Here is a 15843-nt window from a genome sequence, read left to right as displayed (position 1 = left end):
AATTACGAATCAGCAAAAATGGCGCGAAAAACACTTCTCCGAAAAAACTTGATGGTATGCACGCATTGTTGACACTAGCGACTAGCGACGACTGACGAGGCGAGCACAATGAACATGGCGTCTAGACTAAATGTTGCCAATAGGAAAATATCGCTTCGATTGGTAGAATTTTTGAACTTTCGGAATATACCCATATTCGGAATTACCCCAATGCACCTTATATCAAAGAAACAAGGGAATTCAACTCTCAACAAATCACAAGTATTTTCATTTTTGGTGAAATAAATAAAGGATTGTGGCAACCCTGCCAACCATTCTTATTTTGGCTACAAAAATCTCATGTTTATTATCATTTTAGCCTTTCAATGAATGTAGGTATATCTATATATATATATATTATTATATACAAAAGTAGGTACGCGGAAGTTTCGTGATCTACTAAAATAAGCGCTCGTGAGAGGTTATTACGCAAAAAATAAGGGAGAGTTCTATAAATAAATATGTATTATGTAGGTACCTACGTCACTGCACCATTGATAAAAAATATTCATACATAATAAGACTGCGAGCCTACATACCCACACAAATTTGCACGTAAACAAAAATAAATAATGTATGAAATCTGGTTTGTGTTATGGAAAATATCTGCAAATGCACTGACAATCCAGCAACCGTGATATTTGCGGGGTTTTTATTATTCTTTCGCCGCAAGTAAGGACATGATCACGTACACAAGGGAGGGAGGAGTTTGCGGGCAGACCCACCCCCCAGAAACGGAAAAATACCATTTATTTAAGTAAATGGAACATTACTTCTTCTTATTCTTCGTCAAGACAGTCTATAAACGGGTTGGTTTCACTCCTCTCAACATTCTACGATACGCAAGACCTGTGGCAACTGGAAAACCCATGGCACTCATAAAGTGGTGCAACTGGGGTATCTAATGTTTGCTTAAATAATATTCGGTTGTGATAACTAGTAAAAATAACATTCTTTAACACCTTATTAAAGTATACCCAACATTTCTCCGCAATTAAACCTACTTATAGCCTCAATTCCATCATGTTTGTGTTGTCGTCACACTCTCAAGTATAGTTTTCCTGGAGTCAACGTAATTTAGTTATTTTCCATGAGACGCGGCTTTACGAACCGGAGATGCGCTCTGATCCGCTCCGGTTCATTTCGAGCGCTGACATTATAACATACCTACATCAGATTCGATCTAGTATCTCAGGACACTATTGCATAATCGATTACCTACCTAATTGTGTTACATAGTAAATGTTTTAAAAGGTCTTCATCTTTCGCCATCATTAGTTATTTTAGTTTCATTTTATCAACTTTAAGTTGGTATACAAATAACAGATGTGCGCTTCGTCATCTGAATTAAGTATTGAAATAAGCATTGATTTTACGCTTACAGGGCTATTCAACTGTATCTATCATGGAGTATAATATTCAATTACTTTGACGACTTGTCAGTATTTCATCAATTTACATATATTTTTTTATTCCGCAATGCTTTGTGATATGATTGTATAGGCGAGTTATTTTAATTTATTTTCCATACATACTTGTCTATACTTTATACCAGGCATGTCCAACATCAAATAGGCTATAATAGTATCAAAACTGGCCCATGCTCTTCTATTCTTCAACTGAAACAAATGTATTATGAAGACACTTTTACTATCACCATCACAAACAAATACTCAATTTAATATCTGTCCTGTGGTCTTCTTTTGAGCACTTATTGTCAAACTATTATCATACTGTGCAAGAGAGAAACTACGCCTCAGTTTAAAGCGCGGGGATGCACATACTATTATCGCTCTCTCACTCCTCTGGCAGGCCACGAGGGAACGAATAATACGATATCAGATGGGGTTCTACATGGTTGATTTGACAACGACTTTCACGTAACGTGATTAAAATAATAAAAATCGAAATGGTTATTACTTACCCTTCAAAATTAAATCAACTACAACTGAATGTGGACATTTTTCATAATTTTATGACTCAACTGCTATAGAGTATAGACCTACATGTAGATGTAGACTGTAGAGCTTGTGATTTATTGAATTTTTCATTTCTGGAAAATTTTTGAAATCGGGAATATTCGTTTTCTCGAGAATTCGAGATTGATTTTTTGATTTCTCGAGAAATTACTCATTCTTGTGGATTTGAAAAAAAAAAAAAAATACCGATACATTTCGTTCTGAAACAAATCGAGGCTTTTTTCACTGGAAAAAAAAACACAAATTTTCTCTAGAAATTACATTAGGTATTATTTTTTTTAATTCAGGTTGTGGTCTATAGCATTACCTAGCAACAGTTTATGGAGAATCTCTTGATGATTTCTCGAAATTTCGAAAAATTTATTTCTTCAGATTCTGTATTTTTCTCGAGAATTTTCGAGACGAGATTTTTCAATCGCAACCTCTACCTACATGTGCTTCGATCGACTGTTCTGTCTGAGATTTCGAAATATTTGCCTCTCAATCAGTGTTTTGAATATGAACCTATAGGTATATAAATTTTTTTAAACTTTAGCCACCCTTTATAATATGCCGCCTCTAAGTACCTACTGCTCGACCTCCATATCCATACGGGACGCCACTGAGTGTCACCCATTATCACCCTAATGTGCCCTGCTGCGTACTGTCTTATTAAATGACCAAAATGGACAATAATTGACGACTACTGATTTAATAAATTGATTTGTACGAAACAGCCTGCTTAATGGTGACAAATTATTCGACGCAGACCTGATTCAATCTAGTGCAAGACACATTTGATAAACTAATATTGTACCCAATTAAGGGATAGCACGCTTAGTGACCATTTGATATAATAAATAAAATACTTTTATTTATTAACAGTTGAACCAAATTTAACGTAAGAGCTTGACAATGAATATAGCATTATTAAATCACACACAACTTTCTAACAAAATTGACATCTTAAGGTCAGGACGAAATTTACCCTGGGTCAGGGCTCGAAATGGCGCGGAACGCACGGAGCTTAGCTCCGTTTTGTAAAATACCTAAGACTATCGCTCGGTCTTATGGAAAACATAATACTATCGTTGCCACCACACCCTGAAGCGGGCCCCAGGCCAAGATCTTTGACTGCCCCCCTACCCATGGCTAGGGTTAAAGGCAGTGGGACTTTTTACAGAATCATTTTCTAAGCTTTCAGGTAAAATTAAGGATATTCGGTGTATTTTTAGCGATTTTATTGAATAAATCCATTTGAATTATGGAGTTGTCGAATATCATCAAAAATTGCATCACACATCCATTAGGGCAAATTTGTGATGTGTGTCTATCTCACTTATCAGGTCGACCCGCCACGCCAGCCGCCCCCCCCCAGAACCCGGACCCCCAGGCTAGAGCCTTGTCACCCCTCTTATGGGTATTTTCCTCACAATATTTCCCTCAATATAAGTACCTAGTAGGTATATTATTTGATTCGTCCACAAATTGTATGTGTCATATTTATTGTGTCATTTTAATGTAATCTCATACAATTTGGGGCCCTTGGCTATAAAAGCCCCTTTAGACATATGTTAAATCCGATCCTGTTAAAGGTGACTGTTCAGATAACTAGGGCATGTAATGGCAGAATATAAAGCATGCAATTTAATACACGCGTCTAAACACATCAGAAAGAAAAATAAATATATTATTTTTACAATATGAAATCTTTTTATTTATCTCAAGGTTATCCATAAACGACCTCACACGATTTTCGATATTTTAACCCCCCCCTCCCCCATGGTAATAAAATCTTGTACCCCCTATCTAAATTGAATTTTTTTTAAATTCAAATTCTTTAAAAATTATTGATTTCAGCATAATATTCTCACGGAATATTTTCTCAGAATAAAGTTTATATTTTTTAAGTTCTGTAACATCACATATTCTACAATCCTCCCTATATTATCCTTTGTCACAAATCATCACATTTTATCAGATCCCCCTCTCTAGAGCGTGATGCCATATATAGACGACCCCTAACTTATATACAACATCTACTGTGTAATATGTGGCTATTATATTGAATACATGTCTGTGAATAAAAAAATAAGATGGCTACCTGCTGTTGATTGCCCACCTTGGTTACTTTGTTACGAAACTGTTATTTTTAATGCTTTTAAAAAAAATTCAACATCAAGCTGCTGAAAATTACCAACATTTTTATGTTATTTAATTTTTTTTTTTAGTATTCCGTGCTCCTCACTCCTATGAACACTTTTTATTAAAGTCAATTTAAACTCACTCAAAGACCTTAGTCTTCGGTAACTGCTCCTGCGGGTCTATTCTATACAAAAGGCTGCTTTCGTCCGCTAAAACCGCTAACTAGGGTATGTTTGTATTAAATTATTAACACGTATTGTAACAATTATAATTAGCCGGTATTAATTGTTGCAATAAGTGATATATTTTAACAGCATGCCCCCTGCCTATGCTAAAATTTAGAGAATGAGCGATAGAGAGAGAGCGAGAGAGAAACAGTTTCGACTGATTAACTGATTACAATACAATTACAATTATAATATTTCAATATAAAATGTATGTAACAAATACTAACACATTATCACGTTAGCGGTCGATAGTCGCCTTTTGTATAGAATAGACCCGCTGAGACATTCCCAGGGGTAAAAAAAACTACTGATGCTTCACACAAATGTAGGGCCTCATGATTCAATCAATAGGGACCGAGTCTGGTGCGGAGCAGGTTGATTTGGAGGGATCTATATTCGTGTTTTCTTGTGTGTATAATATTGTACGCCTTTCAACCACTAATATTTTGGTCAATGCGTGTAAAACAAGTCTTAACGTTATGCACCGTAACCATTTCTTCCGGTGGTATATATTGTTGTAAATAATTTCAATAATATTAATTGTTGAGCTTTTAGACCCCGCATATTCATCCGTGTGGGGACAACTACTTTAAGGTTTTTTTATTTTTGCTAACTGCGTGCTCCTTACCGATATGGGGGTGCTTTACCCTTTGATAAATCCAGCTCTGTTTAAATTATTAGTTTGTAATCTCCATATTTTAAAACAAATAAATTGAAATTAAAATGAATTGTGTAGCAGCTCCATAAACATGGTCTGGAACATTGGATACATTGAAACTAGTTTCTCCTCCAAAACACAGATGTCATTGTCAATCAATGAAAACAATAAAACCACCATTTTATATTTTTTTATTAATTTTATTATAAAACACACCACCTGTTCCAACCAACCGGCAATCAGGTGTACATCTTTATGAAAATATAGACATACAGTACGGGCGTTTCCATAATCAACCGGATCACAGAAGGACATCCATAATGGTGTTACTTTATGACAATTCCATATCCATAAACCAAAGATACAGACATATTACGGCATATAATTGAATGACATAAATCAATTTATTTCATACATATATATGTAAGTATTTTATAAATTCATGACTGAAGAAGTTCGTAGCTATACTAAATAATAAACTGATCAATTGTGCTGTTGTGAAATTAATGAAGGTACCTTTATAGACATTTTTATCTCATAAAGACGCATCAGAGATTACATTTGAATTTTGCTAATGTGTATCCAACATAACATAGTGAAGCTGCTCTATCGTGACATATAAAACATCTTATATTTCTATTCCACAAATTGCATCAAGTCAGATTAATTATTGATTGAGATTGACCATCCAAATTTGAGATTGGTTATTTTTACTTTCTATACTTTCTAAATAAACGAGTGCTTCTACTTCATGAAGAAATGTCATTGTAAATGGTATTTTTTGTATTTATGATACATCAACATTTGACAACAATTTATTATTTGTAATGGCAGTACAATTAATAGACTATATTCCTTTTTTTAATAAAAATTGTTTATACTGTGTTTATACAGAATTGCTGTCAAATCGCTGGTAGAAATAAAATTCATATATCATATATAGCAATCAATATTTATTATTAAACATTGAATAGTATAGGATTTCATATAATTTCCAGTTTCTACCTACGAACATTATTTTAACAGTCAACATTATTTCCTGTGTTTTAATTTCGGACAGCCAAAATACGACACCTGTATTAAATTGTATTACTATTAATATTTAACATGTTTTTCACCAAAAGAAAGTTTGTTCGACTTCTGAAGCGTACGAAAAAAATATAATTTGGCACTATCTAAAATAGATTGTTAAAAATAAATTATATTTTATTCAATACATGTAACATTTTTATTATTGAAAATACATAATTTTTAAAAGCCTCCAAAACATGCCTAAAAAATATTAACAAATATACCCCACAGAAAAGGGGCAGAATTCGGGGGGCGTTTACGAGGCATTCCTTGACTCACACAATAAGACAATGCCTACCGCACTGAACAGTTTGATAGTGATGTAGTGAAATGCTTGCGTTTATCTATCTCGGAAAGTAGATAGACAGCATATTTTTTTATACATTCCTATGTGAAAACTGACCACAATGAATCACAGCTAGCCCTTTCGCCCAATCACATTTATTGTGTTATGCAGTATTAGGTTACATTATATTTTAGTTAAGTGGTCATCTACAATTCATGTTAGTAATGCCATTATATTGATTTAAATTACAAAGATGATAATCATTTAAATAGATTAAATTTATAATTGTTTTTACTATTTTATTTTAATATATACATAAGAATTTACTTTCTCTTCTTCTTATGTGTTTTATATTGGTTGTTATTAAGTCTTTTTTATTCATTTTATGACTATTTATAATGTCATATTGTTATAATTTTGTATTGCATTTTATTATGTATTATGGTGCATTGGCCAATAATGCTATAATACTCCTTTCTAATAAATAAATAAATTCCTTTACGGAATTTTAAAACTATGTGTACGAATTCCACTAAAGCCATCATTCTTTTTTTAGGATTTTAATAATAATTCTAATATGCATGTTTCTGAGGTTTTACAAAATTATGTGTTTTGTTACATACCTACATAATAATAATTATTATCAACCAAATATAATACCCCGTTTACACGTGCATGAATTTACTGCAGACAGTATGTATTATCGCGGCCATAACAAGTGCAAATTGCAAGACTGCATGCATGAATCAAAAAACGTGGGAAGCTTCTGAATTTTCACGCGACAGTTGAGATTTTTTCGATCTGCGCCTGTGCAGTAGAACGTAGTGTCGAACCTGCCGGCAAAAAAATGAACTACACCACGCAAAGACTCATTTTGGGGTTAACCGATTTTCACTACCTGTCAAATAGTACCATAAAATGAGAAAATTGCGTCTCGCTTATTCTTGAAGAATGATATTGGACAAGAGACAATCTGCAATTTTACATGTAAATAGTTATTGTCACGATCATTTAAAATACACACTATTGCGATAGATATAGTAAATCCATGCACGTCTACAGGCGGTAGCTTAAATGATATGCATAGATAGATTATACAATAATATTAAAATCATAAATAGTTAGTAGCAATGTGAAACATAAAGTGATTGAGTTTACTATTTAGTAAGTCTACGATTTATAACTATTGTAGGCTGATTATTTTATTACCATTTAAAAAAGGTAGATGGCAAATGTTAATAATACAATTATGCATATTTCAATTTACCGCATAGATTATAAACAGTGAAGTCAGCGGCTTCCTTGTCAATGCAATATTATATTTTTTAATGTAGGCTTAGAATTTGATATTAAAATTGAAATACAAAATCCGAGCCTTGTTGAAACTAGAATTAATATAATATATTTTTTGTTTTAAAAGAGAGCTTTAAAAAACTGAAGTAACAAAGCAATTTTATAATATATTATATTTTTATGAGTATTTTATTAAATTTGTAATGAAATAATGGTGAAAATTACTGAATTAAATTAACTACTGTCGATATTTCGCATCGGTAAGAGCTTATCCAGATGACGCGTGTCTCGCCGCGAGTGCATGTGAACGGCTCAATGAGGTCACCTGTACCTCGACCGCGCACGAGAAGTTACATGCGGCGATCACATGTGAACGACTCAATGAGATCACCTGGAATGCGCGCGAGTAAAATTGTGCCATCTGGACAAGGCCTCTATTCAATTGGGTAAATAAAACTTCAAAAGTATTGCTACAATTGACAGATCCGAGATAAAACAGTGGCGACACTTTGAAGCTAAATTTGAGTTGAGTATGAAAATTTACTATTTGTAAAAAAAAAGCTTTTAATTTGGCCAATAATAAATCTGTTTTCACACTATAGTATCTATTTATTCAAACATCTTCAGGTAAAATTGTCATAATCAAATATTGGTGACAGATGAAATATCAGACAGTGAACAGGGTAACCAAATTTTAAAAAGTAACAGAGGATTCATTGAATATAGTTTAAACCTTGATTTTGTCGAAAATTGACAATACCAGGTTTGACACTGTTTTATCCTACACCTTTTAATTATTAATATATAAGAGATCGTTCATGAATTATGTCACACGATTTTCGGTATTTTTTGATTCCCCCCCCCTGTCTAAATTACGTCACATTTTTAAACTCCCCCTACAACATTCATTCAAAATTATCAATTTCAGTATAATGTTATCACGGAATACTTTATATTATAATAAAAAAAAGTTACATTCTGTCGGTTTTGTGATATCACAAAACCAATACATTATATTATATAAATCTCTACTCCCTTTTGGGAGAGATGTCATATATGGATGACCCCTAAGCACTTCTTATGATCAACCATAGTTATCCATAAGATATGTTAGCACATTTGCGTTAAAATTAGGGTTGTAATTTTGGGATTTCTTCATCACGAAATCTTGGAATTAGGTTTTTTATGATTTTCAGTAAATTTGTCGATAATTAAAGATGTGTGAGTTAATAAAAGTTGTTAAATAAATTGAAAAATAACGAAATCACCATTAAAGATGCTAATATGAATTTTTAAGTTGTAGTTTTGATTGTATAAATTCATGTTATGTCGCTACCAAACAATTAAAAATCGATTTCTCTTGTTTTTGTCTTAGCCTTGGATCCATGGACAAAAAATTTGTCCAGGATTGCAATCCCTATTTCAATAATGTTTGATAAACTTTATAGCAAACAAATGACTTGTAATAAAAAATACAAGACTTATAGTCCATTTACACGTGTGTGGATTTACAGCTGGCAGTACGTATTGTCGTACAAGTTGTAACACTGTATGGATAAATCAGAAAAGTTTAGTGACTTCTAAATTCTCACACGTCAGTTGCAACTTGCGTGACATATTATGCGAATGCGTGGTAGAACAATAATTTCGACCCAGCGACAAATATGTGAAATACACTACGCAACACACAAAACATGCACTCAACAGCAACAAACGCATCTCGCTGACACATGAAAAAATGTATGTAAACAGTTATTATTGCGATAGTTTAATTTACACGCTATAATTAACAGTAAATCCATACACGTGTACATGCTAATGGCATTAGTAAATTCATATTGTGTTTCGATGACGAGACGAAAATAAAAAAAAACCATTTTCAAATTTCTTGCAAACTTGACAATATTGCAAAAAATATATTTTAAAAATTATGGTTTCATGTTACATACATACTCCATGACGATGTAAATGGCATGAATAGAGGACTATGAGGTGAAAATAGACAAAAAAACTGTGTACAAACATCAACAGAACTTGACTATTATACAACGCAGTTGAAATGACAATGATGATTTGTTTTAAGTGGTGGAAATAACTTTCGAATAATTGTAAAACAAAGTTAACGTATAATCTATTAAAATCTAAATAAACATTCTCAACTTAGACTTAAGTTAAGTTTTTCACCATTCAAAAATATTGCTGCAATACCCATCACAAAATTATTAAAAATTCAATAAATGAATATGTATGTGTGTGTACCTATAATTGATCAAAATTCCATCTCTCAAACAACTGTTTACCTTACAACTTTGTAATCATCCCACATCTGTAAACACCTTTCTCTTATCATAATTCACCTCAGCTCACATTAAATAGAAAACCAACCAAAAATGGCTGTATCTTATGTAGAGATATTAACTTTGCATATTATATTGTTGGGCGAGCGTAATATGTGCAAATAATGAATAGCGATCAAGTAACAAGTCAGTTTTTCTCTCACACACAATACTTCCGTCCAAACAATCAAACATAATGTTATATCAAAAATCAGTTTCAATAAATCAGGACAATCTCCAAATTTTAAATCTCTTCTCTATAACCATCATCTCGATAATCATATCATGACGTGTATAATAACCAGCTAGCAAATAAAATAAAAATTAACAAAATAAACATGCTGTGATTTTGATTTAATAAGTTTACATTTATTAAAACCCATCCACAAACCAGTGACGAAGGGTGGAGTTATGCTGTTAAGATCCGACATAAACAGTGCACACTAAACTTTGTCAGTCATACGTTTTTGTTTTCATTGAACTAAGACTACAATTTACAGAAGTTTTCATTCGTTTTTTTAAATAAATTAAACCCTGTCTAAACAAACCGTAATAGTTTAGGTATGGTATGGACAATCCGACAAAAATAGTGCACACTTTTTCAGTCATACTTATTTGTTACATTTTACAGCTGATGGTGTTGGCTAGTTTTTTCCCTGTCGTGCCTAAACCAAACCATAAAAGATAAAGAATATTCATCTATCTATAAAATAACTTAAAATATGTATGATTTAATGGCATAATTTTAGATATTTTATAGATGGATAACTATATTTTGACTATTATCTATTATGGCTTGGTTTACGCAGGGTTTAATTAATTTATAAAAATGAAAACAAATACGTATGACTGATAAAGTTTACTGCGCACTATTTATGTCGGATCTTCACAGCCTACCTCTACCCTTCGCCAGTGCTACAAACACATCTAAACACCCACAATGGCCGAGCAACTAATGTGTCAGCTTTTAATGTCGTGGGTTCCAAATTCGAATCCTGGATCTGCAAATACACATATTGTTTTTCAATGTGTGTTTGGAGTCAGAGTATGGACCTATTCAACATATAAAAATTTGTTAATACAAACCTCCACCCTGTGGAGGCCCATATGATCTTCTTATAATTGAACATGGTAAATATCTAGTAAGATCTTGGTGAATAGATGACATCCACACTTAATTATGTACTTCTAAAATAAATCTAAAAAATCTTTTCGTTAACCTGTAGAAGGGCATTAAAACTAAGCATTCTAATTAGAATAATCTTTAGATTATTATGGATACATAGTAAAAAAGCATCTCTATTCACCCCATTTCACCGGTGATATTAATTATTGTAATAAACTGTAGTACATAAGCTGTCTTTCGTAAATTATACAAGAAGGTCGTAATCATTTCGTCAGCTGAATGCAGAACTGTTCTAACTCACATTTGAACTATTTTAGAAGGGAATTCTTTGAAACAACCTACTTAAATTATTTATTAGTTGAGCTCTTGCCCGGAATAATGTTGTATCCAACAAAATTATCAATGTTGAGTTATTAATAGAATAATGTTGTATAAAGACTATTGATGAAAATAATGATGCATCTTCTTCTTGGTCGCACACTCATAGCTGACGATCGTGACCACTTTTTAATTTTATCATCCTTTGAGCGACAGAGACTTTCCATTCTTTTCGATCTTCTGCTTCTCTCAGGGCAGAATGAATGGTGCCGCCACTCAGCTTCTTCACTTGGTCGCTCCAGCGCGCAGATGCTCTTCCTCTGCTCCGCCTTCCCTGAAGACCATCCAAAACCGCCAGTCTCTCCGGGTTGTCCGGTCCGCGCCAATATGTCCAAAAAACTGCAGAATACATCTCAGACATATTGTCGAGAGCCCTTCCTTTATCTGCAGTCTCTGGATGATTGACTTGTTCGTCCTATGTTCTGTCCAAGAAATACAAAGCATTCGGCGCCAACATCACATCTCAAAGGCATCAATTGCTTACCGCTCCCTTGCCTTCATGACTCGAATGATGCATAAATGTGTCTATATAAATAATAAATAACTTAAGTAGAATGTTTCAAAAAACACTCCTGTAAAATATTACAAACGTGAGTTAGAATAGTTCTACATTCAGCTGACGATTTGCTTCTAGGGTACCTACAGATATTAATTAATTTTAATTATAGGTTTGAGTTTTAAATAATTGATAAATTCCACTTCAATTTGACATTCCTACCTAATAAATAGCAATCATACAATACATATTGACAATTAATAGGCTAATATTTTGCAATATTAAATTTTTTTCATTCTTGTCACACCTGTTATATCTTATACATATTGCCATTTCACAAGTAAACATAGACATTCATTTTTTGTTAATAATCATGTTACATTTTGTGAATATAAATTAGACACATAGGGTACACATAAATTAATAACAACTTCGACATTCATTTTCGTTGCTAGAATTACTTAAAATAATAAGGTTTCGTAATAAAATAGGTTTATTCTGGCTGCTGTTACAGACGGATATACAATACATATTCAAATCATCACCAGCTAAAACCTTCTATGTGACAAATTTATCAAAATCATTTTTTATATCCTCTGTTAATTTATATTAAGTAAGCCGCATAGTTTCGTAAAACTCTCAATGTCCTATTTACCACGAATATTAAATTATCCACAATTTTCATTTTAATAAGACCGTAATCACATCACAACTATTACAAACACTCAATGATGACGAGCCCTTTTCTACTTATTAAATAGATAAATTATCGAGTTATTCACAGACTTACAAAAAAAGTCTGCATTTAAATTTGTCGTCATAGAAGAGTTTATTTGTCTCTTTTTGTAAAATTTTAAATTTGTCACATTGGAGGTTTTAACAGGTCAATGATATTTTCACGGTTTTTCATACTCTGTTCCCACTGCCCTAACGCTAATCAAACACTTTCTAACCATCAGTGATTAAAAATATGTACCAATGCTGGAAAAAACTCGGAAACATACCTAGAAAAGTCTTGAACCGAATGGATGTCTTGTTTACTCTTACCACTAAGCTACCAACCCAAGTACTAGCCTTGCGCATATTACCTAATAACTATACTATCCAAGATGTTTTCATATTTTGTCAAAAATGGCTAACATCTTTTCAAGTAATGTAATCAAGATTATAACATTACTAACTTAATCTTCAATTTTATGTTATTCATGCTCACAACCTTTTCTATGCCTCATGACATTACTATGGCAGTATCTGACAGGCCACAGATTTTTAATGACACACATTGAATGTAGAGCGAAGCTCTTACTACAATCGCTGTAATACCGATAATTTGTGACTTAGTATTTCATAATTATTCAAACAGATGTCAGTGTGTTTCATTTTGTAGATTATGCAAATCAATCGACAGTGGCTAGTAATTTGAGTTTAAAGTCGGGTGAGATAACTCGCGAAATTTGTATGTGCGGCTGTCGATCACGGCTTAATAGAGTGAGATGACTCCCCGAACGCATAGGACCGGTTAATCTTGAAATGATTGAGTTGCAAATTTCCCAATGTGAGAGACAGGCAAAATTAATCTTTCTGATAAATAAAAATGTCTCAGACCAGCTAGTGAAAAACGTAAGGTGCATCTAAGGGTTGATTTCCTACTGTTGGGTACATCCGCATCTCAATATTATGTTTGAATTCTGTTTCACACAAATAGGTATATGGTGTAAAAAGTGCTCTAAACTCATTTCTAATGTCACTTGTAGTTAGAGATGTCCAAAAAGTATTGAATCTTTTCATTTCATTACTTTCTCTCAATACAATACCGATATTTTTTTAATTCAATGAGTGTAATTGCAATATCTATAATGAACCAAAAGAAAATCTCCCATGGACGTTTTTCAATATTTTTCTTCCATGTATTCAAACTTACAATGCATGTTAGTACATAAAGATTTTTTTCACATGACCCTACCCTAGAAAATGTATGGATCTGAAAATTTCTCAGTATCAATTTTTGCACAGTATTGTTTGAAATTTTTAAAATAATAATGGAACAAATCAAAAAGTCAGCAGGACAAATTATCATCCGCGCGGCTCAGCGGACAATCCGCTGTTACGTTTAAAGCAGTAGATATTCACAAAGCAGCAGATGCGCCGCTCCGCTTGATAATATAACTCCAGCCTAAGAATAGGAATCTATCAATGTTGATAGATTGATGCAACAGGGTATTGAATTAAGAGTGTATCTAATTATTATTTTCGAACAAGCTGTGGTGCCTCTGGAAGTTGTTCAATTCATCCACTGTGCACACTTTGAACACCACTGCTCTATTGAATAAGGTCAACACGATACTGATACCAGGTATCAATGCTTTTTCTTTCAATATAACGTCCCTTCTTCTGGTAGTTTAATCCGCAGCACCTCAATTATTGATCAACAAGGGGGGGGGGGCATGGTTGGTAAAGTTTTGAACCAGCATTCGGGACGACCTGCAGTTGAGTATTGCCGATGTGTATTTATGTCGGGGGCACGCAATGTCTGTGATGCAGTCTCCCTGATCACGTGGAAAACAAAAAAAATAAATAATAAAACAAAACAAAAAATAAATTAGCATAAGCTTTAATTTAATATTACAATATTTGAGTTTACAATAAAAAATGAAAGTAAATTAATGGACAAAGGTTCAGGTAATGATTTAACTACAAATACAACATAAGAAATGTACGAACAAAAAAAAAACAACAAAAAAATGGCCATTCTTCAGACGTTTCGTAAAATATTAATTTCTTAGCAGCCGACGATAATTCATCGAATTAAAGTAAAAAAAAAATATATATATATTTTTTAATATTCTGAGCAATTTGTAAAGAAAATTTCATTATTTTTAACTATTATAGACTTTCAAATTTTCACATTCACTCGTGTTAAAATGGTTCAGCATTACAACGCCTTTACAATAATATTGCTCTTCATTCATACGTAATTCTCTGTTAGTATCACTTTGTATGTACGTTTTGAAATAATTATAACATCAGCGGTGCATTCGAACTGGCATGGTTGTTTAAATTATACAAGAAAACGTTACAAAGGTCCTTAACCTAACATGAGTAGAGGAAAATTATCATTATGGCATGGTGGAGATGCGCCTGGACAAAAAGTAGGTATTCAAAATATGTCTTTAAAACATCAGTCTAACTTTGACCCACATTATTTTCTCTTTCTTTTTACATCCATACAATAATTTGCCAAATATCTTGTGAAAGACACTTAACTTTATACAATTCTAAATCAAATAATATGCCACATTATTTACTATTTCCATCCGACCTGACATTTTTTCAAATAAGTATGTTTCTGAGTTTCCCAATTATGCATATTTATGTGGGCCAATTGATAGGTCAAATGTTGTAAAAATTCAATTGTCATATTTTCTCCAATTATTGATAAAACCAATTCAAAAATAGCTTGCCTTTAGTTGGTGATATTCATACGACATAATACATAAATTATTTGTTTCTCAGCAGAATGGGGAAAGTAGCATTGTATTAGAAAACATCATTAATCCAACTGAAGGGACGCCATGTTTGGTTTTCTCTATCGAATTAGGTGTGTATTGCAGTCTTTTTATAATAATTACCTAATGACAAACTGGAACATCACTTTTACATTATTTTTGACAGAAAGGAATTCGAATTTCAAAGAACAATTGTGCTGAATGAACTATATTACTATTGGTGGAGAATTATTTACATAAACAATAAAAAAACCATAAGAGCAAAATGTAATAGAATATAATGGCTGATGAATTATATAATTAGGCATACATGTGCAATAAATA

Source organism: Rhyacophila brunnea, unplaced genomic scaffold (assembly GCF_057557595.1).
Source record: "Rhyacophila brunnea isolate RB1 unplaced genomic scaffold, BYU_Rbru_1.0 scaffold_18, whole genome shotgun sequence".
Taxonomy (NCBI): domain Eukaryota; kingdom Metazoa; phylum Arthropoda; class Insecta; order Trichoptera; family Rhyacophilidae; genus Rhyacophila; species Rhyacophila brunnea.
The sequence above is the reverse complement of the archived record's forward strand: the minus strand, read 5'-3'. Positions refer to the sequence as shown.